Here is a 27,571-nt window from a genome sequence, read left to right on the forward strand (position 1 = left end):
TTCTCCTGTATACTCATTTTTCTTCCTCTCATGAAGTATATCATTATCTCCCCCAATTTTAGCCAGTTGCTTTCTTCTTTATTTGAGCTTGCAGTTAGATTAAACACCTTTGCCAAGAAAGCATGACCCTCTCTTCCTCTGCCTTGCCCAAGCTTCATTTCTTTCTTTTAGTTCTCATGCATTTTCTCTAAGTGTCTTGGGCCCCTTGAGGTAAATGATCCAGCTGTAGCACGTAGGCTTTTTTTTATTTTTAAGTGTAGTCCAATACCCCAGACTTCCTCCTCTTCAGGCAAGCTTAGCTGGCTAACTTTTCCAACTTCCCACCATTTCACCAAGCTTCCACTTGAGTGGTAGCCTTCAGGGTTTACTGAGTCTCCATGTTATGTGAGATCTCTAAAACAGTCCTGAGGGCACGTGCCTGACTCAGGTGTTCAGTGGTGCTGCAAGATCATCTCTTCTGTTGGATTGTAGGTGTTGTACAAAATCGGATTCCCTGAATCAGCAAGACCAAGTTCATGGTTGCCTGAGAACTTGTGCTGAGAATAGCACTCAGCATCATTTCCCTCTGCTGCTTGCTTTCATTCTTTCAGTACTGTCTTTACCTATGGAAGGGAAAGTTCAGCAGAAAATCCTAAATCACTCTGTCGTTTTGATATAATCCCAAAGTATTGTTCATGGTGTGGACTAGGTAACTTCTGAATATTTGATTTTGTCTCCCTAGTGTAATTAAAAGATGTTAGGTAACTAAGCAGTCTCTTTCAATTTTTTATATTTTTGGGGGGAGGGTGGGAGGGAGTTGTAAGAGGTGAGCATTGTGTGTTTTGAGAAATAGGGTGATAGGAATGTCATTTCCTTGAGCTTGTTTATATCCAGCCACTCTTTGTGTATAAAAATATATATATATATCAAAGAAACTTTAGGCATTTATTAAGAATCTTTGCAACTTAAGAAATCTCTAAAATGTTTCTCACATCTTAAGTTTGAATACACTATATAAATCTTGCAGGTTGGCATTGGACCATTGATCTCTGAGGGATTAATGTAGCCATTCTGCTTTTATCATGATACAGTATATTTATACTGCCTGAAGTGTTTTTTGAGAGTCTACTTTGCTTGTTTGTGTTGTTTTACTATTTAAAAATGTACAAGAGAAACATTAAAAATGGTTGACCATTCTGCAAAAGAACACTACAACTTTGCATTTGCTATCAGCTAATGAGAGGGAGATCACTTACTAGGAGGGAGATGTGGGAATGTGTATGTCCCATATACAAAGGAGGCCCTGTTCCTCTTCTTCAGTAATTTGTATACAAGGAGATAGCCTTAGCTAGAATATTAATTTTATGAGTAATTTCTTCATCCATGGAAAATTTGAACTGAAGTGATGAAATGAAGACCTCTAGAAAATGATTCCTCTTGTGTTGACAAAATCTCAAGATTTTCCTGACAACTCAAGAATAAAAATTATATTCAAATACTATTTTACAGAGCACAGAATGCTCTGAAATATTTTATCTCTCTGGTGTTATTGGCTTTGACCTTAAATCGAGTGCTGAAATTTGAAAAATCGGGCAAGCTTCTTCAGCCTAGTGTGGATAACAAGGTTTTTGGGGGAAAACTGGGACTAGCAGTTCTGGAGAATGTCATTAATAAATTTTGGAAAACATTTTGTTAATTTATAATATTGTGCTAGTGCCAGTTAAGTAGTTTAGTGTTTATTGCTAACATACTTCTCAGTCAGAAAAACAGCAGTCTGCCCCTTTTGACCCAATTCAAGATGGAAATCTTGTGTTTTGATTTTACTGATTCCTAGCTCTCTAGATATAGTCGGGTATTTATCTGGTGTGATCTCTAATGGAAGCCAACACATTAATGATGATGTTCTACAGGCAGAGCTGTTTCTTGTGGTTGTGCTGCTAGGTGTTTGTAATGTGGAAGAGAAATTTTAGTCAATATATTTACCTAGCCCTCTGGTATTTTCTACAAGGATTTGATGTGTTCCAGGTTTCACCATTTAGGCAACAATTTGACATCATTTGTATTTCCTTGAATTCATTAAAGTGAATGTGGTCTGGTTTGCTTCTTGTTCTAAAATTCTTATGCGGTATGACAATATAGGGTTAAATGTTTGATATTCATCTTTAAAGGATAGCTGTATTTTTAGGGAGGGGTATAGCTGTTTTGCACTGCATGTTTTTCATCGTCTCTTAAAATATTTGAAGAGCGTTTGGGATGAAACACAACATGAAATAAATATTGTTATTAAAATGAGCATGCTACACCAGAAGGAAACCATTTTAAAGATTATGTATCACAAGAGAAAATTCAAACTGAGATCAGCAAATATTTTAGATACCTTTTGCTGTATACAAAAAAACATACTCCAGGTATTCAATAAGACAAGTCCTTGCCATTTGGGTATTTATTTGCAGGAGCATAGACAATCCTCTTAGACTTACAAAAATAGCTTTATCACCTCTAAAATTTACCATGATGCTCATTATTTTTATGCGTGCTGTAAAACCTAGGGCTCGCAGTTTTTCTGTCATTGGGATCACAAAGGGTCAGCTTCCCTGCATATGGAATATCATTAACTAACTACTTAGAAAGGATGGACTGGACCCAACAGGCATTGGTTAGCAAATCGTTATTTATGGCGAGTAATCCAGTAGAACAGTCGTCTTGCGAATCTGACAGTGTGCCAATAAAAAAGGCCAATTTTCAGACCGACCTAACTCTGTTCATATATTTGTGAATGCAGAGATGCTAAACAGCCACAATGACGTATGCAGATGGAGCTCTGTGCAGATTTAAACATGCACACAGCAGTTAAGAAGCAACTTTTGTAAATCTGGTTACTGGTAGACAGTAAAAGGAGAAGACGTGTTTTCATGTAAGTTTGTTGGTTTTGATTTGGTTCGAAGTTTTTGTTTTGTTTTGCATTGTCACTGCAACAAAGTAACACAAAATGATTAAAAATTGATTAGAAACATTGATTTTTTTTCAGTCTGCAGAGTATATGACCTGAACATGAATCACCTTAAAAGCTGACGACTGGGAAAAGGTTTAAGGAAAAAAAAAAAAAAAAGAGCAGGTGGATTATTTCTTCTGCATTCACAGGGAGGTTCCTTTTTCCTGGTTTCACAGAACCAGACTCTATTCCATGAAGTAATTGCCATCCCCTTATCTCACATCCCAAGCTGAGTTCAGCATCTGGAGAAGCTTAAGAACGCAATGCATCAAATTATCCTGCTCAAACTGTTGTTTATTGCAGGCCATTTTGTCCTGTCATCTCTGTGACAGAATGTCAAAGCTGTTCTTTCTGTTGCCTTCAGCTTCCAGCATCTGCAGGGATCTGATATGCTACCTCTGCATTACACAGGGGAAAACCGTCAAGCGGTCATGATTAAGGCAGCAAGCCAGCCGACTGCAGGCATTGGTAACTTCTGGTGCTGCATTGCAGTCATGCCTCCTGTGAAAGATCAGATTTCACCCTTCTCAGCCATTTTGGTGGGTTTCCTAAACCTTCTGACTTGCCACGTGATGGACTCTTTTTGCTCCTCTTTTCTCTTTTACTACAATGTTCCAAAACGTGATGGCATGAAACTTTTCTGGTTTTGCTAGGTATGCACCAATATCACTTCCTTTCTTTACTTACAGTTTACCTGAAAGTAAGTGGTTTCACCTAGATAACATGAACTTTTTTTTTGTAGGTGTTAACAAAGCTGTATAGAAGCTCTGGGTACAAAGGGGAAAAAATCCTGCCACAGTTCTGAAGTGTTTAGTTACTTCTGCTCTGTTGCCCTGTTCTGCTTTTTTTCATTTTTTTCAGTGACATTAATTGTAATGTATATCCAGTCTTCTACTTCAAGCTGAGCCTCAGCTGTGGGAATCCATAGTGCTGCAGTTTCTCTATTGTTGTAGCTTTTCACCTAATGGAAAGTATTATGGGTGTATGTATTTTTAAAAAAATGCCTTAGTTTACATATGTACAGTATTTATATAAAAGCACTTGTCCAGTTTTACCAGTACATCCCTCTCTGTGTATAGCTCTTCTGTTATAAAAATGTTCTGAAATATAAACACATAAACGCCTTCGTTTTCTAAAGTCATGGATTTGTCACTAAATCATCTACTTTAGACAGTCAGCTTGGATCCCCTGACTCAGCCTCCCTCCACTGGCCATATAGGGAGCTTACATCGTGAATATTGGCACTCCAAAGCAGTGCTCTTAGCTTGCACCTCAATTAAGTGTTAAACTGCTTTGCATCCCTGTCCAAAGGGACAACATGGCTGAATTTGAAGTTTCCGTATATTACTCAGAATAGTATGGACCACAGTGTATGCAGATAAGTACAAAAATAATTTGAATGGATGCTGTGCTTGTTTGCAAGTATTCCAGAAAATTCCTTTGCAGAAAAATAAGTGATAATAATACTAGCTTATTCTTCAGCTTTGACTTAGAAAAGTGTCATGTGGTTCTTATTAATATTGTTAAAAGGATTATTTCTAAGAATCTAAAAGACACCCTACTGTACTGTAGTTATCTATTCAGAATGGTAAAGTAAAATTATATGTGGAAACAAGAATCTAAAGGATTACCTTAAAATTGCTTTGACAGTATACAGTATGACTGCAGGGCCTGATTTTAAAGATACTGAGCTTTTATATGCTCAGCACTTAAAGTCTCTGTTTCATTCTGGGTCTTGATTTGCTGCATAACTTCAAGTTGGAGATCCAAGCTCAGAGTTTGAGAGTAGAGGCTTTCTTAGGAAATTGTAAGAATTTATTCCATTAGTATAGTAGCTACAGAGATGACAGATACCTTTCTTTCTGTGTTCTTAGTTTGTACAACTTTTTAGACATCATCAATATGGGAAATGCATTATAGAAAATAATTCAAGAAATGCAATGTTTTGTTTATTAATTCTGGGGCTCCATAAAATTAAATAACTGGGTGTGAAAACACAAAGGAAGATTAGATTTCACAGCTAAGTATGATTTGACACTCTGAAAAGTAGCAAAGTAAATTTGGCATATAATAGTAATTCCTTTTTATTTCTACATTCATTAAAATTAAACTTTATCTTCCTATAACGTGAAATTTTTTGGGGTATCAAATAACACCAGGCAAAAAAAGTGTAACTGATTAGGATGTTCACTTTTGATATTTTGAAATATTTGAAATTTTGAATAAAGATTACACTGTTTGCATCTCCCTGAGTAGAGAATGCTGAGATATAAATTATTTCTTGCCAAGGTTTATACATTACAATTTCCTCTTGCTGCTTTTTATCTACTAAGCATCCTGAGCAAGGAAGCCAGAAAATCACATTCAAGGATATAAGCAAGTAAGAATAAACAATGAGATTCGTTACGTATCATGCAAAGTACACCAGGAGCTTAGGTGTCCCATAGCACATGCTCTCCTCCTTGGACTGAAGAAATTCATACAAAGAGTAGAAATTCCACCTAAAATCGACGCCATCAGTGATTGTTGCCTGATGTGTGTAAAGTGCAGCCAACACATCGTGCGCTGTGTTTATGAATGACTCACGTTCTTGTAAATGCTCAATTTGCTATGTCTAACTCATTAGTTCTCTTAGAATTGTTGCACGGAGGAGAAATATTTATAGAGGAGAAGTCCACTAACCTATGTATGTAGGTTTCTTCTGTAGAAATCCACTCTGTTGGAAGAGGGATCTGGTGTTTTTGCATAACCAGTTCAGTCTTGATGAATCAACTACAGCCTTGTGTTATGGTGACGACAGAATGATCACAGGGTGCAGGAGAGGGTGCAGGTCCCCAGGTAATTTTCAGCACACAAAAGCCTAATGCACCTGTTTTCCTCTTTTGCAGTTTTCTACTACAAGGTGATCCTTAAAGGATAATGTGGGTTTTGTGGCTTTTTTTTTTTTTTTTTCTGTTATTAAGTTCTTTGCTGCTTACTAGAGATTGTATATGGTGCGTGGATCCTCTTAAAGAGAGATTGGTCATCCAGGACATATCGTAAAGAAGTAGAGACAAAGAATTATCAGGGTGGGATTTAGAGTGCATGTGGGGGATGGCATGTTTCTTCCTATATACAAGGCAGAGCAAATTCGAATTATGACTGATTGGTTATGTACACACATACATGTGTTTTAACTCATAGAAAAAGGTAACGGAAAACAAAAAGATTTTACATAGGTAAAAACACTGATGTATAAATCTAGCATTTAAAAAAAAATCTGAAATTGTCTTTTATGTTTCTCAATTAGGTCGTGTAATATATCACCTAGAAAAATGTATTGGGCTTTAATAAAGCTCAGAGGACTGCCTTCACTGTCATCATTTAGCAAAAGGTGCATTCAGAAGGACAAAAATACCTATTTTTAGGGTTAAAGGAAAGAATATTTTCATTTAAAAACAAAAGCAGTTGTGAAACCCCTTTTTGGTTGGTTGAACACACAGATGTCCATCCTGCCCACAAAGCTTCCAATAAGTGAGACAGGAATTGTTTGCACAGAGTAATTTATGGAGTGTTGGTTTGCTTTTTTTTAGTTGAAGTACTCTTGTTGGGTAGTTGCTTCACTCTATTTTAAGAGTGTTTCAGGTCCTGGCAGTCATGCCTTTTGGCTAGTTTTGTTACAGTCAAAATAGGTGGTAGGTCTTTTCTATTGAATGATGAAGGGCAACCTGGTGATTATTAAGAAAACCATGCAGTATATTGAGCACTGCTGAAAGGTAGCGTGATAAATCGCATCTGGCTGACAAGAGAAACCTCAAATTATTGTACGTGGTTTATGCCAGTATGTCAGTTTTCCACACGCTGAGTGATAATTTAGAAAGGGAAAGAACAATTCACATATATACATACAATCTGAATCTAATCCAGAATATCAAGTTACTCAGCAAAGCCAGATGCTGTGTATGTAAACTATTCGTAATAAGCAGTTTCTGTCAATATTGTGTGAAAAACCCAGAAGCCTTGCAGACCCTGACCAGTTAAAGTGTTGTGAGGATGACTGTGTGTCTTCACTGGAACGATCTTTGTTTTAATTAAAAGTACCTTCTCTAGCATTCTGAATATGCTTGGCCTGGTTTTCTAATTAACAAATTCTGTTTTTTTGTTTCCTTTAGAGGAGGTATGTTCTTCACAGACTTTTTTTTTTTTTTTTGTAGTTTGGGATTAAATAGGCTAAAATGACAAATATAAAAAGATTGCAAATGACTTCCTTATTTAAAATGTTTGTTGAGACACAGGTTTTATGTAGGTAGGCTCAGAAATAGTTCAGTATTTCAGGGTGGCAAACAGCTATATGATTCTGTTAGAGGTATATTTACCACAGAGTAAATGTGCTTGGATGCAAAAATTGCCTGTGCTTTTAACATCCATGGAGTCACAAACTTGGGAGTCTGTATCTGGGCTTTCTTTCTCAAATCTTAGAGATTTGTTGCCAACCTGTCTGTCTCAGGTTTTCCATCTGTAAAACAAGAAAAATGGCAACATAGTATTGGTGTTTGCTAGTGCTAATACCTGGATTTAGATATTTGAATTGCAAGCAGGTAGAAGTTCCAAAATACTGATTTGTTTATTTGTAATCTGGACTAGTGGACAATTTGTGAATGTAGAGTTGGGGCTTGGGGATATAGCAAGGTTGTCAACTGGGACAGAATACTTTGTGCTGGAGGTGACTCTTGCAATTTTTTCCAACAATTTTAGTGGATTCAAAGTGCAATTCTAGCTGCTAGAGAACTTGAGTATTTGGTTGTCTGAGTGCTGGCTAATGTCAGAGAGGAAAATATTAGGCTGGATCTTTCCTTTACCTCAAAAATTCATAAAGTTAACTTTTGCAGCTGCAAATGAGCAAATTAGAATTAGAAATGCCTGAATATGTATTCCAGTACTAAGCTTTTATTCTCTTAGTATAATCTAAGCAGCTGAATGAATATATGATCTAAAAGTTGGAACAGTTTGACTGATTGACATCTTAAAAAGCTCCAGTCATCCAACAGTATATTCATAGCACATCAGAGAATATGAACTAGTACTGCTGGAAAAACTCTGTGTGTAATGCAGACTCAGAACAAGCCTCGTTTATGATTATTTCTTTGAAAGATCTGCATAAAAGAGAAGTGTTGATATGAAAGGATCAGTCATTAAAGAAGAGTGCATGCCACTTTGACTTTCTGTCTCACTAGTATTTTACGTTTGCAGAACTTCCTCATCTATTTGAGCTGGAAAAGATATTGCTTATTATTTTTACATAATAGCATATTTTTTGCTATTTTCCACTCCACACAAATTGTGAAGCTAAGCAATATGTATCAAAGTGTGCTGGGGGTGCTTTCTCACCTAAATGAACTTCTAAGAAATGTGCTAAGTGCATTTTATTCTTTTTTTAACGTTGACTCTTGAAGTCAAAGTCAGCCTAACAAAAATAAGTGCTATGTAATGTAGGTTTTGGCCAATTTTCTTTTGGATAGAATTCCAAACGATCGCTGGTACTTCAGGGGTGTCAGACACCATACAGTTTAGATAACGTACTGATACTTTCTGCAAAATTCAGTTTGTTATTACACAAACTCAGATGTGGATGAAAGCTATTGAATCTAGCATTTTTAAGTGCAAGAAAGAAAAGTTACTTTGATTAAAAAAAAAAAAAAGACAAGCAGAGTACTAATACAAGTGGAAAGAATGGTAGGCAGGCTTCAGGTACTGAGCAACGTCTAATTCAAACTAAGCAATCCTAAAACGAAACTGCAGATGGAAATTTTTTTTTTTTTTTTATGTGGTGCATCTTGCAATAATGAAAGCTCACGTGGCACAGACGTTTCTTCTAACACTTTGATTGTTATGTTTTTAACCGACCCCATACACTTGGATTCCTTGACAGGTGGTTTCACCCTACTGTATCTCTCTAAGATACCGTGCAGCCTAATTACTTTTTGTTATGCTTTTTCCCTCCTCGTCTTTGCCAGCGTTGTGGTCTTTTCTCTTTAGATGTCATCTCCAGGTTTCCAGTGTTAATTGTTCTTCTCAGAATTCCAAAATTGTTCTTTAATTTTGTGTCTAGAAGGGAAGTGATATGGTTTAGTGGAGGACTTGTTAGTGTTAGGTCAGAGGTTGGACTTGGTGATCTTGGAGGTCTCTTCCAACCTAGACGATTCTGTGGTTCTGTGAAAGCATAGAGACAACAAAACAGAATGTTGCACACATCCGATTGTTCGTTTTTCTGTGCATTTTGTTTTTTTCCATACAGGCAAAATAAGCCTTTGAAAATTGCAGACCTGTCTAGTCCAGTGTAGGCCTAATTTAATAAAACTTTCAAAAGGGAGGCTGAGATAGTGTCAGTAATTTTGGTTTTGAGAGTAAGAAACTACAACTATTTTTTCCATGGCCCAGAAGGAATGTTTAGGCTCAAGGGCTCAATGCCATACTCGTGATACAAATGCTATGCATATTTATTCATTTCAGAATGCAGGCCTGTGGTTTTTTCCACTACTGTATCATGTTACAAATTCATGTCCAGTATTCTGTTCTCCCAACAATCTTTTTCAGCATTGTTGCTTTCCAAGTTTCCCAGAGAGCATCTGTGTTTCAGATTACATTTTTCCAAATAGATTAGTTGACGTTTTGAGAATGGTGTTCTTGTTTTTATTATTTTCTTCACATAGTTCAGTTTGTTTTCTTTTACCAGTGTTTGCATGTCCTCCCATTTTAATTTCCTCCATGAATTTCAATACTATATCATTCCCTTTTCCAGATCATGTATGAATATATTAAATAAAGATGGACTAGTAACTGATAGCTGAAGTTTTCCATCTGACACTTCCAACAAACCTGAGATACTGCAGCTTGTCTCTTATAAACAATTCTCCTTCCATTATCAGGACATGCCAATATTCTTGTCTCAAAGAATATGTACAAAATCTTATTCAAGGATAATTCATGCAATATTGTATTTTTATTGTCTTCATGACTTTTCTCTTACCTCCTCATTTTTGAAATTCATTTAAAAAAATACGACATCATACCCTCCCCTCCCACATCCCTCTCCCTAGTCAAAAAAAAAAAAAAGCTGATAAGCTTTCATTTTCTAATTGAACGTGTTAATTATTGTTAGGCATGAGTTCTGATAATCTTAAATTCCACCAAGTCCATATGGTTAGTGTTAACTCTTAAGTAGCCAAGTGTGATGACCTACTTCCATCTGAAGGTCTGCATTAGTGACAAAGGATAGATAATCCCTTGAGGACATTTAAAATGAGGTTTCAATGACTTCTGGATTTTTTTCAGCTGTTTTAAGATAAGAGTTTGGTTTAGAGGAAGATGGTTGGAAGGAGAAGCTTTCTTTTCTTTTGAAAATGACTACCAAGTTTTCTCCTCTCTTCCAAGATGTTTTAGGATCTAGTATTTTTTTTAGGGGCTTGTTAGGTAGAAAACCAAATTGAATTAATTTTCTAATATGCTAAGCACTCTGTGGTTATGAGTGGATATTTAACTGTGGATTTTTTTACATGTTGTAATTTTTCAAGTAATTCTTACAGGACAATTATCAATATAAAGTACCTATTGTTTCTAGCAGACCAAACTTTTTTATATTTTTCATAGTTAATTCTAAATTCTAACTGAGGAGGATTTTTGTATCACCTGAGCATTGAGATGCTAACAAAATCTTTGGCTGCTTCTGATCCCTGTACTCCACAGGCAGTATCTAGTCACATGAAATGATGAATACAGTACTGATGAATTTACTTTGCTGTCCTTGGAAGAGAACTTCCAAGCAATTGTCTCCTAAATCCATTCTTGTCACATGCCATGCCTTCTTAGTAGAAAAGGTTTCTTCATATTTTTTTTCAGCAATTTCACATAGAATTTGAAGCAGACATTGGTCAAGGCAATTATGTTTATATTACATTATCTATAGAGAGTGCAATCTCTCTGTAGCTTCAGCTGTCTCATTACTTGCATGCACATGCTTCAAAAAGACTGCTTTTTCTAATATCCCAGTACATTTTTAACATCCCCAGTGATGTATCAGGTAAAGTAATGTTAATCGTATGCAGTTATGAAGGGCATCCAAAACAGCATGTATCTGTTTACATACCAAATTTACCTGGTAAGTGTCTTAACACTACTACTTGGATATAAATAGCAAATACTAGATTATAGCAAAGTCAGTAAGAGATGCCTTACTCTCCAGGGATGCCTGCTCTCTCCAAGAAAATTCAGGCATAATTCAGGAGTTCTAAACCAAGCCCTTGGCCATTGACTTATTTTTGTTCTATTACTATGAAGAGTCAAATTTACATCCCAAATGAGTACACCTACAGATTTTATAATCTTTAAAAATCTGTAACAGGCTTGCTGACTACAGCCTAAGTCTCTTCATTGTGAATAGTTATGCATAATCTTTTTCAATTACCAAAATTATTAATTACTTTGGAAGATTTCTTCTAGCAAAACACAGATAGCTTCTATGCCATATGACTGTACTTGCAATAATCAGCTCCCACAGGTCAATTAAATGCTTCAAGGTTTAGTCAGCAAGCAGACACCCATCACTGCTGCATGTACGTAGATAGAATGGAAGTTATTCCTTAATTATTCCATTTAAGACTGGATGGGAAAGGGGGGTCATTACGGGTTTAAAGCTTTACTTTCGATTTATATGGCTTGGAATTATAAAGGTAAGAGCTTTTCTCTTTGCATAAATTAATTTAAAACCCTAGACTTTTGAGTGCTCTTCAGAAATTAAATGGGATTCTGAATAATTTTAGTTCTGCAATTGCAGGACTTTGTAATGAACTAGATATAGACTGAAATCATGAGCAAGTTGAAGAGATCCTTTGAAATATGTGTGAAAATGTCAGATCGATCTGCTGAACATGTGTTTCCTTCATATGATGCAACAAAATGTTTAGGTTTCCAGTCTATATAATAAATTGTATGCAGTGCCTTCCTCAGCCTTGTGTGGCATGTGTTCAAGGTGTGAAACCCATTATTTTAAAAGCTTTAAGTTGTCAGTGGAATTCTAGGAAAGCAGGGAAATACGTGGCATTACATATTGTAAAAAAGCAATCTGTCTGCTTCAGTATGTCACATTTTTTTGTCTGATTTATTGCCACTGCATCCATATGTACAGCTTATGTGTAATTTTGGGACACTTGTATGGAGAAACCCTACATTCCTAAAATCAAGTAATTGTCTAGAATGTCCTTCTGCCTTTAAATAGGTTCCTTTTGAGTAAATTCATAAAAGCTGAAGGTAGATCATGAATATTTGTCATAAAATTGAAATGGCAGGTGTTGCAATGTAAAATATTGAAAGACACAACAGTCTTTGTACTCTGTGATTAGTATTTCCTAGTGAGAAATATATACATGCTATCCACTTTCCTTTGTGTATCATATACCTTCTTAGCAACAAATATGAAAATAATTCTGAAGAAGATTGGTGATTTTTTTTCATCAAATTAAAAATAATTTTTTTTTAATCTATACTGAAATTTTCTTAGATATTAAAGTTCTGAATATGGAGTCCATCTTTCTATCTATTTTTCTTTTCAAACTGTTTATTTAAACTGATCATTTATTTTTAAGTGCCTCAAGCAAATGCACGAGAAATTGAAATCAGTTTCAGTGAGTGAAGTGAAAACAAGTAGGTGCTGCTTTGATCTTGATTCAGACTGCTTTTGTGAAAACATTGGCTGTTGTTACTTGAGATACCTTCTCCCATTTTATCCTAAAAGACAAAAATGTTATTGAAACTTAAATGGCTAATGTGAACTCAGTTTTACTCTTCTGTTATTTCATTAATACACACATGAACAATACTACAGTACCTTAATGATTTCATTTAGCAGTAGACTCATAGATAATTAGTGACTTCTAATGTGGGCCATAGAGCAGAGAGCGCTCAGATGGAGCAGCCAGAAATACGAAATGGTCTCACTGGAACCAGGAGCTGTTGAGGGCCGCTTAGCGTCACCTGGCCAGCTACATTCCTGCAACCTCCAGATTGCATTCGAGGCTGGCTTTGTTTGTCCGTAACTTACACTGCTGCTTCTATATATAAAACGGCTCTGGAGAGATGAGCTGCAGCAACATTTCAGAGCCCTTTGCCCAAGGTGGAGAGACAGCAGTTCATGAAAAGAGCAACTTGAGGAAGAAGGGCTAGAGTCTAGGAGACTAAATCAACTAAATTGAAGTCTGCAGAATTTAGAAATCTCTACTTCTCTTCTAAAATATCATGCTATGGGATTAAAAACAGAAAGTGCCTTATATTCAACAAAGCTAAAAGGATTATCTGTGTAAGGACAAAAAAGAAAGAAGGCTTCATGATACATGACTGGATTTGGTTTTCTTAAATCAGACCACCCAACTGCAGTGTCCTTGTGCAATTATATCTTGTATACAGAATGTGCATGCTTACTGTTAACCTCTCAGTGACTTTAGATAACATTTCTGGATACGTGTATGGTGTATTTTAGCCCAATTATCCTTATGAGCACTTAAAGATATTTACCCAAATAATATTGTTGTGGCCACCTGGTGAGCAGCCAACTCTTATCTGTAAAGCCAGTTTGAAGAGCAATGGCAGCTTTGTTGTAGATGTTAGCTGACACCTTCAAACTAAATCTTGTGCTTCACTGATCATCAGTCTCTGTGTTAAACAAGCCAAAAACAAGCAGATAAAGGAGAGATTTGAGATTACTATAAGAACCACAACGATAAAAGGATTTGCTAGTTCAGAGTCATCTGCCATTTGCTGAGGAGTCAACACAACCAGAAACTGATGTTTGCCTTACCATCATTTCTCTTTATTTTCAGCCAATATCCTGTGCACCATTCCATGCATAGCACAATAATCATTTTCTTTCTAATGCCCAAGGCAGCTGATGTGTCTTGAGTAAGAAGATTACACTTGCAATGGCAAGACAAGTATCTAAACACATTAAATTCATCTCCCAGTCCTCCCATAACTGAAGAATCTGGTTGTTGAAATTTTGCTACCTGCTGGGGAATTTCAAAAATATGGAAGGACGGGAGTTAGGCTTTAGATAGCCTAGCAGTTATATCGTCTTTCACACTAGTCACGGTGTAAGACAGGGCTCAGGTGGCAGGGACAGAAAAAATCCTTATTACTGTATCTGCCCGGCTCAGTCTTACTGGCCTTTTCTTAAGAAGACAGTACAGCATTTGATACTGAAACAGAAACTGTATTTTAAAACATTGCCTTAGTTGTTTTCTTCCCACTTTACAAGTTGAATGTATGATTACCTCTACAGGCAGAGGGTAAATTTTGTACTTACAGGCATTGTATGAATATAAGCCCTCCTGACAGACACTCCTAAGCTATTAAATCTTTATGCTTCCAAACTACTTCACGGATTTTCATTTTCTACCCTATTTGAAGCAGTATATAATATTATATAAATATTAAATATAAATAATTAATAATTTATATAAATAAATTTTATTATAAATTTATTATATAAGTAATTAATATAAAAGTTATAATATAAAGAGGAAGGCAATGGCAACTACGGGGTGCGTATTTCCAAATGGGCTGTGCATTTTGAGCCTGTCTATATTAAGAGGAAGAGCACCACTGCCCCAGAATTATTCTCCTTTTCCATGCCAAAACTTAAGCAAGGTGTTAATTTACTTGTTCCTGCTGACAAATAGCTTTCTTACTCAGTGGACACCAGAAAATAAAGAAAATCCATGAAACAAATAGTCCATGGACAACTATGTGTTTTTTCTCTGAAGCCTTGGAGGATTAGACTGTATTCTGGCTTTTTTTTTTTTTCTATGCAATTTTTTCAAAGTGTCATTAGATGTTGAAGTGCTAGAATACAGTGAAACTGTTAAACAATTTAAACTGAAAATAAATAGCAGTTTTCCATGGTTTCCTAACTCCATCATCTTTGGATTTTTTGTCTTCACCTACCATGAAATTTCCTTTATAACTTTTTCAAGGATCTGTGTTTTAGGAAAAATGTATGTTCCCTTAACATTGTATGTCATATTTTTGATATTGTCTGCTAAAAAAAGAGCAGTACTTTTGGAGTTAGGTAAAGACAAAAGAATTAAAATGAGTCAAGAAAAGATGTATTCTAATGCTAAAGCAAAAAATATATCCCTATAAGAGTACATTAGTTTTGCTAGTGTAGACACTAGAAAATAATAAACACCTAAACACAAGAAAGGTTGTAAAATGGAAAAGCACTCTGCTTGAATAACAGATTGCCCCTATTTTACAGATGGGAAAACTGGGGCGCGTGGAGAACTTAATTGATTTCCCTAGTGCTACTGTATAAATCATTGATGTGACAAGGCCTAGAGCCGATTCTCTCTGAGAGCTGTGCAGCTAACTGTTTGCCTGAGTCTCTTCAATAAACAGATTCTGAAAGCGTGTTCTTTTCCATGCAATAATTTATAGTTGATGCAGTGAGAAGCCTGAAGTACGAGTAGATAATGCTATTTCATCTGTATTTCGCAAAAAAACCCTTCCAGATATTCTGTTCTACTCAATCCACTTCTTTTATAAACAGATTTTGTGTTGCCACCTTCCTTCCTTGTTCAATCTTGTTTCTCTTGGTGTAAATTAAATGGCATACTCTCTCACCCACATTCTGCATTTATTTCATGCTCTCTCAAGTTTGGATCACATAACTCATCTCAACCTCTCTGTGAGGCTAACCTCTTCTTCAATTAAGCTGGGTCATGAATAATTTCCTAGAAATGGAAGCATTACCTCTTCTTCAGCCCTACAGCAGAGGGATTATCAACTGTGAGCACTTATTACCACTGCTAACCATCCAAAAAGGTAAACCAGTGAGACATAAAGGCCCCTTCTTAGCAATGGGCCATGCAGCTTCTGCTTCTGTTGATATGACAGAGAAATTGGTACATGACTTAGCAGTACCCTCACCTTCCTTGCCTCTGTACTAAGTCCTTATTTTCTTTTAATCAGTCCCATTTGTTAGTGCCATTTCTAAATACCGGACTTCACCAAGCAGTGACATGCTGCTGTTGTGTGACCATTGCTATGTACTAGCAGTCATGACCCTTTGTATCTCTTGCCATGCCATCTGCAGTTGATAAAAGGAAATGGTCCTTGGACAAACCTAGATTAAGTTCTTTGTTGGGGAGCAATTTCTCTGCCTTTAGAAGGAGCTTCATGTTGCCCATGACCTACACCCTGGCTTAATTCACTGCATTGTAGCTTAAAAAAATTTTGAAAAATGTTTGACAAATTTATGAAATGGTCAGAATTTTTATGAGAAGAGTTTAAAAATATATTTTTGAAGTGCTTCAAATACAAATCTGTCCTTTTTTCATGCACCAGGTATCTCATAATAACTAAAGAAATTCTGCTCTTGGTTTTATATAAAGAGTGAAAGGGCAGATAGTTCCTTTATTAGAAGCATTCTTCAGAGATTAAGTTTAACAACGTTGCTTGAAAATATGGCAAAAGCTAAATGTTCTTCCACTGCTGACATTCAATCATAATGGAATATAGCAAAAGCCACTGAAATGCTAACAGGGTTTTTTGGCAAACTTGTCTGTAATTGGTTTTAATCCATGACCTTCAAGAAAAAAAAAATGACTATAAGGATATGCATAACTTCATGTTGAATTAATGGTGAAGCTGCTAGTAGTCACAGTTAAATGATTGGTTTGAAGGTTGTATGGAGTTCCTGTTTGTTTGGACAAACTTAATTTAGTAATAGGATTTCAGCCAAGAATATTAGGAGTTGGAAGGTATCTGTTGTATTATTTCTACTCAGCTAGAATTCTATGGCTGTGCTAGAAGCATAGTCTTTCCAAGCTATCATCTATTTTCATACAGATACTGCCTCTAATGCTTATGGTAGGTACACATATTGATGATAAAATACATGAGTAGTAAATACTTGTGTAATGTGCCTATGTAATTTAAATAACAGTGCAACAAACAGGAAACTTAAGGAGAAAGGTAACTCTGTCCTAATCTCATAAAAAGGATCCAAGTTGCAAAAGCTTATCCTGTAGCTTATGGTAGTAACCAACATCTGCTGAGTTCAAGGGGTTGTTACAATGGCTTCTGAAGCATGGCATGGTTGGTTTCTTCACACTACCTTTCCTCAGAAAACCTTTCTCCTGCTATGACAGATCCCAGCCTGGCTCACTGAAAACGATCTGGAATCAGCAGCGTCCCCTTTCCCCTCTCATCTGATGGGAGATGTCACTGAGGTCGACTGCACTGCTTCGGATACTGAAATTTAAGAACTGATCTTTGATATCTGAAGCCATAAGCCTAGCAACATGGAAGCTAGGAGTGTTACGTGATTTGCTGATCTAGAACCAGCTGATGAGGGTGGTGACGTTTGCCCTTTCATTACACAAAGCTGATGCGGAGCCTTTGTACTGCTGAATCCTGTTACTGTCATTTTCTGGTTCCAACTACTAATCAGGTCCCTAGTGTATGATAGTTATAATTGAGTCATGTCCTAAAATCTTGAAATTCAGCTCTGGCAATATCAACTTTTCCCAAGCACGAATAAAAAGAAATTATTTATATCAAGCTTTTGTAAGTTTTAATAGAAATGGAGTCTCTTTAAAATAAAAAAGTAGTAAGAAGCAATTATATTGGCCTGTTGCTTTTTGTTTCAAAGTTCTTCAGCTATGAATATTTAAACAAGGTTCCCAGTAATTCTTGATGTGAATTCTGTGCAGTTTTCCATTGCCGATGCCTTTCTTTAATCCCTGTCATGTTGCTAGAGCTTGAGAAGCTTGAGTGACCCAGAGGTGTTTGTATCATTTTTACCATGATAGCTAGGAAAGACAAAAGGAATACAGTACTAATACATGGAGAGTCTTTTAGATGCAGCTAAATTAGCTAAAACTGACCCAAATAATTAGTTTATGTGAAGATACATCTTTTAACATGGTAAATTGTAGTACCATATCTACCAAACTGTTTAGGAGAAAGAAACAGTTCTGAAATTGTTAAACCAGGAGACTTCTTATTTTCAGACAGTAGGCTACATTCCTATTTCTTTTTCAGTGACCTCTAATGTATCTCTAGACCCTATGCTGGATTCCTTGGCAATCTTTTTTTGATTATGCTAAATGAACCAATACATCAGCCCCAACCTGTTTATTGGTACTGCTGATGAAACCAGCTATAGCTATTACACCAAGCAGCTTTGTCTTTATAATTGCGTGAAACTGTGTAAAATCAAAACATCATGCTTTTCTTCAGTCTTACATGCCTGTTTTGTGTGATCACCTTACAGAAATTAGTTTATGTATTTTTTGATGCTTCTTACAGCAAGGGATAAAACACAAATGAGAATCTGTATCCGATCCAGAACTCTCTTTGAAGAATTCAGTGTTGGTTGTTAACAGGTTACTAAGAAGACCTAGGAGTGACTTGTTCTGGTCCCTATCTCTACTTTTCAAGAAGGCAATATAGGGTTAAGTACTAGCATTTGCCTTTGAAAACAGGATGCTTATTTTGCCACCTTAACTGGCATACAGTAGAGAGGTGCCATAGGAGAAAGGGGCATAGGTGTTTTGAAAGTTAGAATGGAAAATGAATGCTAAGCTGTATGTTTTTCATGAGAACATCACTATGTCTAACTAAAGCAGTGGTTTGCTTCTTGCACATATGAGGCATATTCACAGAGACCCTTCAGGAGCAGAGTTCAGGGAAAATAAAGAGAACAATTTTCTCAAGCCAGGTGTGGTAGAAGAGTGAGATTAGGAGTTGGGCAATTCATTTAAGACGTAGGCAGGAGAAAAGAAAGGAGGAGAAAAGTTCACCTGTTGAGCTTTTAGTCTAAACTTGCTAAAGAGCTTTTTCTCAGAAGTGAAGGATGGGAGTCTTGTTTAGTATTGCTCATTTTTTTTATTCCAGTCAGCCATGGGGAAAAAATTACTCTGAAAGGAAGAAATGCAAAGGGGAAAAAAGGGGAAGAATTGGAAAACAAAACACTGCATACTGCTGGCCTTCTGATACGATCCAAGAATGAGCAGCAGAAACAAATGTATGTGTGTATCTCCACATAATTTTGGTACATATGTGCATCTAGTTTTGAGAACATCAGAAGACAACAATGACAGCAGTTATGAAAATACAAAAGTGATTTCTGCCTAGCATGCCCCAGCCATTAATAAATTTCTTTTAATGAACGGATTTGTTTCCAATGCCTCTGATTTTATATTGCACTTTAACTCCGATTATTTGGAGATTACTTAAAAAAGGGAATGACCATATGTAGAAATTTGAAATATTTTTTTCCTTTGGAAAATTGCGCTTATATGGCACATTATGTTTATATGTGTATGCTTTTGTCACAGAGACATAAGAAAATCTTTTATTCATGAGGCCCAATCACAGTCAGCAACCTCCTTGAGGTTGGTGGGAAAAGACCTCAAAGACAGGCAAAAGACACTCCTTACCTGACTATTCAACAGTGCTGAGCAATGTGAGGAACTCCCTCTGACCCCCTGTTTTCACATTTTTGAACTGATACGATTTTCTTGATACTGATATACATAGGTATGATTTTCTTGAACTGATATCAATTAACTTCCTTTAATGATAATAAAAAAATGGTCATAATTATTATTTTACTATCTTATTAAAGTATTTCTTCTCTGCATTACCTATTTAATATGGAAATAAATGGCATACTGTTTAAAAATATTAAAATGCATTACAACCAGTTTAAAAGTAGTGACTATTAAATTCTGAACATCATGAAGTCATACTACATGTATCAGTCTTTAATGAATCATTTACTTTGGTCCCTCTATAAACTCTTGATGACATTTGTCATTCACCACTATGCATCTAGAAACGTCAGCAGTTCTAGGGTCTTACCTTGCCTTAGATTGAAGAAAAGCCTTGAAGTATTTAATTTTTGATCATGTATTGACTGCCTTCAGAATAAAAGAAATAATATCATCATCCTGTCCTCATTAACATTATCAGCTTCTGACGATGTTCAGTGTTAGTAAACCATGTATGGAAAAGAAGTTTTCTTATTATTTTGAAAAGATAACTGATACATATTTACCTTTTTATTATTATTATTATTAACTTTTTCAGGTAGTGCAACCACTTTGTATTCTAAGTTACCTAATTACTGTCCATCAATGCCACGTTACATGTTTTGTATGTTGTTACACACGTTGATACAGTTTATAGTGGATTTTGGGCAAGACTTGGTTTTGGATGGTTTGTGTTTGTGTATGGGGTCATTTTGGACTTTTATTTGTTCTGTTTTAGCCCATCTGCTCTTCCTTTGTTCTTAGATGAGATGAACAAGGAATATTGGCTTCAGCTGTGGGATGAGCAGAAAAATTATACTGATATTTTGGAGAGAAGCCCAACTTTTCTGAGCAGTGTTTTGAGGTTCTTTAATTTTAAAATATCAGGGTAAAGATGACTTCTTCTAAGAGCATCCACCCTTCCATGGGGATTCTGGTATTGTGTCAGAGAAGGCAGTACTGACAGTCGATGTAAATCAACGCTATCTTCACTTTGACCTCTGTTTTCTTGTAGCCAGTATTTTCACCTACTTCCAACATTTTCCTGCTTTCTCCTGTCTGTGAAGAAACATGCATTTCTGCCTGTGATTTACCGAAGTTAGACCTATGTTAAGACCTTTTATTATTACTGGCAATTCTTTCTAATGGCTGGCGATGCTGAATCTGTGCTGAAAACAGCATTATGTTGGTCTGTGCTGTATCAGCACCATTCTGAAAGAGCCACTGGTGAACACTTTTCATTATGGAGTGTAGACAAGACTTCTGTCTGAGAAATCAGATTTGTATTGCGACTTGCTGAAGTAATTTCTGGAGAAGTTATTTGATAGGGTATTTAACAAGATCGATTGTAAATTCTCATATAGCTGATACTTGTCTGGGATTATGCAGCTGTTAAAAGAGATCACTGAAACAGGAATTGCATATTGTTGCCTTAGCAACTGCCACTTAATATTGTGCTTAAATCACTTTGAAATATGCAGTGTATCTTAAGGAACTGCTTCCAACAACAGCAGCCAATCTTAAGTAATTTCAAATAATTTCGCAAAAATTGAAAAGGATAGCATTTACTAAAAAAAGACCACATCATTTTTAAGCTTAATGCCCTCATTTAGCCACAGGCTTAGCTTATTTAAAACAACAAACAAAAAAAAATTAAGCCCAAGAATTGGTTTATGTCATGCCACCAGAATGCATGTGATTGGCAAATTGACTGGAAGATGCAAATATTTTAAAACGTTCCTTTAAACTCCATCATTCTTTCTAAAAGACCAGCAATAATAATTTCCTGTACTTATGTTTTAAATGTCAAGTTCCCTTAAGGGCAGACTGCTTGTTTAGTTTTTTTGTTTTGTTTGTGAATTATTATGGGTATTTAAGGAAAAACTCAAACATTTTATTTACTCTTGTTCCTATTTTGACCTGTATGTTTCATTTAGACTTTTTCTATAGGTATTTGTGTGGTTTTATGGGGTTTGTTCAATCACATGGAAAAAAAAGGGGAAGAGGCTTTTGCCAGTGTTACATTAAGGCCATTGCCTGAGTGCTCATCCAGCTTGACAGTTCCAAATACCAGTTCTGCATATAGTATATTTTTATTGCTATAGCAACTTCCACAGTTTTATGGTCACTACTCTGTCAGTTGTGCAACTACTAGAATTACATTTTGCACATGTGGAAACAGAGTTTGAGTAACAGCCAGAGTCCCTTAGCAGTGCTGTGCCAGATCCAGAATAAATCTCCATTCTACAACCTCATGATGGGCTTTCACTACTTAAGTACCAACTTACAACAAAGATGCAAATGAGAGGAACTGCTTTTCAGAGGCAATATATATTTTCCATTTCTGAGAACTTATTTTCCTCTTATAAAATTGTACATGGTTAATAAAATTCAGAAAAGTAATATGACAGAGTTGTCAACATGCTACCTTTATTACCACTTACCTAGACAAGAGGAGAAGAAGAAACAAGCAAAATGCAAACTTACAGAATTTAAAAGGAATCATATTTTGAGGACCAGTTGTCATTTTTAGGTCACTGCTCACATCTCTGAATATAATTTTCATCTGGGCTGCATGGCATAGCTTGTGTGTGCTGGAAGAAGCTACATTTTCACAGCAGGAGAACAAATTAAAATGAAGGAGTCAGATGCAGGTGCACAGTAATAGAAAGGAGCTATTTACCCTGAAGCATGAGCAGTGGGCCAAGAAAGCAGAAGCAGTCTACTTCTTCTATCCCTTGCCTGCTTCTCCCCCTACCTTTTCCCTCCCCTGTAGCTGTGCCAACTGATTCGTAAGGGGACTGAAGAAGAGGCGTTCAGTTGGTTTTAATGAGCTGCATTGCCTGATGCTGAAGGACTTTTTTGTTACACTGGTTGTGTACTATTAGAGCTTACTGTCTTAAACATACCTAGTCCATCCTTGCTGCTTGCACAGCCTCAAGCGAGCCTGGAAAATCATCAAAAGAATTTGTCCTGTGGACCTCTGTTGTGTCCATTCTGAATTTTTGAATGATGCACACATCTGAAGCATGTGTGTTAAAAAAAAAAAAAAAAGTTTTTTTTTTAGTAAATCATATGTTTTATGTAATCTTTTCAAAATAAAATTCCTTCAGCTTTGTTTAAAGGTGGGCATTTTACTAATGGTGGTTTGACAAGGACAGCTGTGTCGGCTGACAGTGAAATGAGACACCTTGATGAATGTTGGCTGCTTTTTGCTTGGGTTTCTGGAGTTCTCCAGTAAGAGCTAAGTACTCCTGCTTGCAATGAAGACTGTCCAGTGCTGTTTCCAAGGCTGAAAAAAAACTGAGCAATCTAAGTAAGGGAAAACCACTGACTTATAGCAAGTGTGAAATGGTAAAATTTAGCCATGCTGGACATAAACACAAAACAATCTGGTACTGGTGGTGAGACCAGTGTCTTCCGCTGTCTTTTAGCTAACTAATGGCACTGTAGCACTGAGGCAGCTTTGTCTCGGTTTGGGAGTTGGAGCAGGAATATCAGAAGTCTGCGTGGTGAGTTCTGCCACTTACCCTGCACTGATCAGGTTCTCAGGTTCTCTGTTTGCTTTCCACAGGCATGAAGTGGGTCAGACAGATTGTAAATATTAATCTGATTGAGGCCTATATGATATAAAAGATACAGGACCCTAAATATTAATGTTATACATCCTAAAAGTAGGAGGAACAGTTTTTAATATCAGAAAAAAACAGCACAAAGGGAACTTGGAAAGAGATGGTAATTAACATGTTTTGGCGTCATCAAAATGAGGCCGTGTCTTAAGCTTCCACAAACCTTACATTTTTACAGGGAGGTTGTGGCACACCTAGGCTTCTCTGTCAGAAGCAGAAAACACCTGGGACATGTAAATAGAGGGCTTATAGGATGCTTATTAATTATGATGTTTGAGAAATTTGGTCTCTAATTACAAAAGGATTGATGTGATTCATAAAAAGTAGGTCCAACAATTCTCAATTCTTCTTCAGTTTTGTAGGGAAGGACACAACATCTGCATAGTTAATTACATTTATGTTAAATAATTACAAATGAAAAAATCAGGATAAAGGTGTACTAATTTCTGTAGAATTTATGCTTTCCAAATTACTTGTGTTTAAACTTCCTTATACATAGTAAAGGCTAAAATATGCATGTTTATGAGAAATACTCTGTACCTCAGAATAATCTGCTGAAACATACACAGAAATTGTGACACTGTGAATTCTTTATTGCCTATAATAAATAAAGTAGCTTTTTGTGTGGCTTCCAAGCCTTGTACTAGGTATACTCCATAATGTTTGGGGTCAGAGTCCAAGCCAGCCATAGTCAACATTAATGGAGAGATGCTCATCGATTCCTCCATGAATTGAGCTCAACCTGAAAGAAGACTTTTGGCTGTTCTCTGAATCAATGGAGTTGGCTGTGTACACTGTATGCCTTCGTCTGTGGGAGAAGTATAAAAACACAGTGGTTATTAATTTTTTATTGTTTATTTTAGCTGAATAGAAACTTTTAAAAACATAATCAGCAAAATTCAAAGAAAAGAATAAGTAAACAGTGAGAAAGAACATGCTCTGGCTGTGATAAATAATGACTACAGCTGGAACAGTTACAATTTTCATTAACTAAAAAAAGATCGGGAATATACCTTATCTGAGTATAATTACAGTAGGCTATTGTTGACATTGCTTAGCAGGATTCTATCAAAGCATGTAAACAGTGCCAGTCTTTTGCACCTGTACTGCTGCAGAATTTAGAAATTAGTCTTGGGTTTTATGTGATTGAGTCAGTTTTGGTTTAAAAAAAAAGGGTGGAGGAGGAAAGGGGGGAGCTGAAAAACAAATCCAATTTGACTGCAGCTGAGAAAGATGCTTGACATTTTTTAGCATTCATTCACTTTAGAAAATCAGCGAGCTGGAAAAAGTTGCTTTTTATGATATTCAGTAAAGAAAAACTGAGTTACAGAACTATCATGTCAGAATTTCCTGTAGGATAAATAAAAACAGAATTTAAGTTCATAAATGATTTTATTACTAATTACAAGATTTGCAAACTACCTGGCAGCTGTTGCAGTGTAGGAAGTGATAGGATTAGTAATACTCACTGTGTTGTTTTCAGTGAAAACAAATTTACCTTGTGTAAACAATATGACCAGTTTGTGTTGGGATGGGGGAAACTGACAGGTAAGTTTTTTGCTGACACTCATTATTTTTTTCATGCTATCCTCCACAAAGAAAAAAAATCCCAGTTCTGTAGGAATCTTTCCCAACTGAGATGCCAGCGATAACTTCACTCTGTTGCAAATGCTTTGTCAGAATTGTAGATCCCTGAGAGCTGGAACTCATGCATACCTGTGGAAGCAGATGAAAGAATAGGAATAAAAACAAGATACTGAACTACTTTTGCTGGTACATGCCTGAAAAAAATCATCAAAGGTTATTATAATTATGACTGTTATTAGATATCATGTCTGGTTTCTGCATATGTAAATTCTTTCTGAGAGAGGTGAAACTTACGCATTTAGAGATCCCAGGGGAATAATTGCAGAAATGATGACATATATTTCACTTCTTGAACAAATTTCAATACCAAAGCTGCATTCTGCCTACTTATATTTCTTTCTTAATTATATTTGGATGCAGGAGAGAGAGTCATTTTCTGTCTTACAGTGTGTAGCCAATTAGCGTTGTAGATCATAAATACCCAAGCCTAACGCATTAAATAAAATTGTTCTTTTCTGTTGTTATGGCAAGAGAGTCTGCACAAATATCTGCATATTGTCTTTCTTTCTGAGATCAGCCTTGGCCAGGGCTACAAGTCCAGTAACATGAGAAAGTGAACAATATTGGGTTTGCCTTGTACTCCTCACAATACAGCCTCTTTGTCTTGTATGTGTGACTATATGTGTGAGTGTATGTACTATAATTTGGTGTAGGCTGTTCTGCTCCTCTGCACCTCTTGTACTCAATTTTAGTGCCACAATTTTGATGCTATGTGATGAATTCAGTCTTCCTGTTTTCTTTCCATTCCCAAGAAATTCTGAGCACAGAAGTTCTCTGTTTAGCCTGCTGAGACACAGGGACCTGTGCTCCATTTGCTCATGGAAGCAAAGAAAAACTGGCAATGTGTCTTTGAAGAAATCACTGCCTATAGCAAATGATCAAACACAGGTGTTCTTTTCTTCTTCCCTTTGATTTTTTTTTATTTTATTTTTTTAATACTATACTTGACACTGTCATCTGAGAGTATGAAGATAACACATGTAGCTTAGAGTTCCTCACAGGCAGGATTCATAGGGACGATAAAGGCAGAACATTATGTCCAGAGAAAGCCAGGGAACCACAAGACAATTGTGAAATGAGTTACAGACCCAGTATTGCTTTGAGCTGGTTTTGTTAAGTTATGATACTGGTAAATAATAAATGCAACTCAAGGACATGACTGCTTGATTGGTTTTGGTGTTTTCCAGTGGTAACAGGTTTCCTCAAGGGTCAGTATCACTTATCTAACGTTTCCTCCTCCTCTTTTTCATAACATTGCATGACATCTGAGACTTCCTGCTGTAGCACTACAATGCCATACTGCATTGTGATTTTAAAGGCTATGGTCTGAAATGCTGTAGAAACAACAAAACCTCTCCATTCAGGGAAAATGTTCCCTGTAATCTTACTGACACAGTTATCTCCAGTGCCTACTTGACATGTATTTGAAAAACTCCTTTGAGGATTTGAATTAAATAACTGTTTTCTTGGAAGAAAAGCACACCTTAGTGTTCAGGGGAATGGTAAATGGTTACAGATGATTTAGGTTACTAAAATTTGAATATGTGGTATCTGTTGTTACTTGCAACTACAGACTTCTCAGAGGAATGTAGATAGAAATTTTAAATGTGCTATAAACAACTCTTAAACAACTTTTAAAAGTACTCAGAAATATGCATCTTTTCTACTATTAGGATTTTTATGCTGGGTCTGTAACTTGGGACTTGTGCCCCTTTTGCTGTGTACCCCACACATATGGTCCTGGGGAATTTACATCTGGGAAGTGACCTGGGTGCTGTCTGCCCTGCTTTCTGGGGTTTATCTTGGGAATATCCCAGGTAGCTGCATAGGGAAGGGGGAACATGATGTCCTGCTTGGCTAATGGGGAACCCGGACTATGTGTAGTATAAGTACTATAAACACTGCAATGCATATGTATCCTTGATGTTCTTGTTTTCACCTGTTCTTTTTTCTGTGATTGATTGTTAGAGAAAGTTGTAAAAAATTCGAATGAGGCTTTGCTCACAGATTGGAGTAAAAAGTTTGGAGTAAAATGTGAAATCATTTATGGTTCTCGAGATAGGAACAGTAATAAAAGCAGTAAGTAAATTTAGCTTGCTAGACAGTTGTAATTTGTAGAATACATTTGTCAAGTGGATTGGAAAGAATCCAGGGTATATTTAGATGAAGAAAACTAGAGATCGGCTCAGAGTAACAATGTGAGCTGAATGTCCCTCCAGGGTTTTGCAGAAATTCAGATACAAAAGTCATTATATAACTTAATAATGGACAAAATCAAAAGGAGTTGTGCAGATGATTTTGAAGTTTGGGCAAGGCCAGGTTTTGATTAATACTTAGGTGGCAACTAAATATAACTGACTTGTCATGTGGTCTTCCATTTAACTAATTGTAAAATGGAATTGGTGCTTTCTTTAAACTGTGCTAATGTATTTGGAAGCTGGACATATAATTGAAATACTGTAGTTTTTTGGCCCAGAGATTATTTTGCCTTTAATATTACTCTGTGAGTACTTAAGAACTTTTTTCTTCATTGAGTCTTTGTAACATGCAGTGTTGTCTACAATGTTATGTCTTGAGTGTAGCATAGTGATATCAGCAAGAAGGGCTAGAGAGATGCTCAATCATTGTAAATAACAAGGGTGGCTTTAAAAAAAGCAAATAGCTTTGCTGAGCTTCTAGATAACACCAAGCTACGTGTTACAGTTCCCTGTTTCTCTCAGATCCTTCTAAATGGTTTATTTGTTGTAATGTTGTTGGGG

The 27,571-nt window shown here is 36.3% G+C and overlaps 1 protein-coding gene and 1 long non-coding RNA gene across 3 annotated transcripts in view; one reads left to right on the plus strand and one right to left on the minus strand.

Annotated features, from left to right (window-relative positions):
- Positions 1-27,571, plus strand: part of CDKAL1 (CDKAL1 threonylcarbamoyladenosine tRNA methylthiotransferase) — a 436,369-nt gene that overhangs the window by 378,713 nt on the left and 30,085 nt on the right. The window lies entirely within an intron of this gene.
- LOC310895063 lies at positions 7,847-24,712 on the minus strand. Its single transcript, XR_014580413.1, has 2 exons — positions 24,179-24,712; positions 7,847-23,973 (listed from the first exon to the last, which is right to left on the minus strand). It is a non-coding gene; the product is annotated as an uncharacterized lncRNA (long non-coding RNA).

Source organism: Anser anser (assembly GCF_964211835.1).
Source record: "Anser anser genome assembly, chromosome: 2".
Classification (NCBI taxonomy): Eukaryota; Metazoa; Chordata; class Aves; order Anseriformes; family Anatidae; genus Anser; species Anser anser.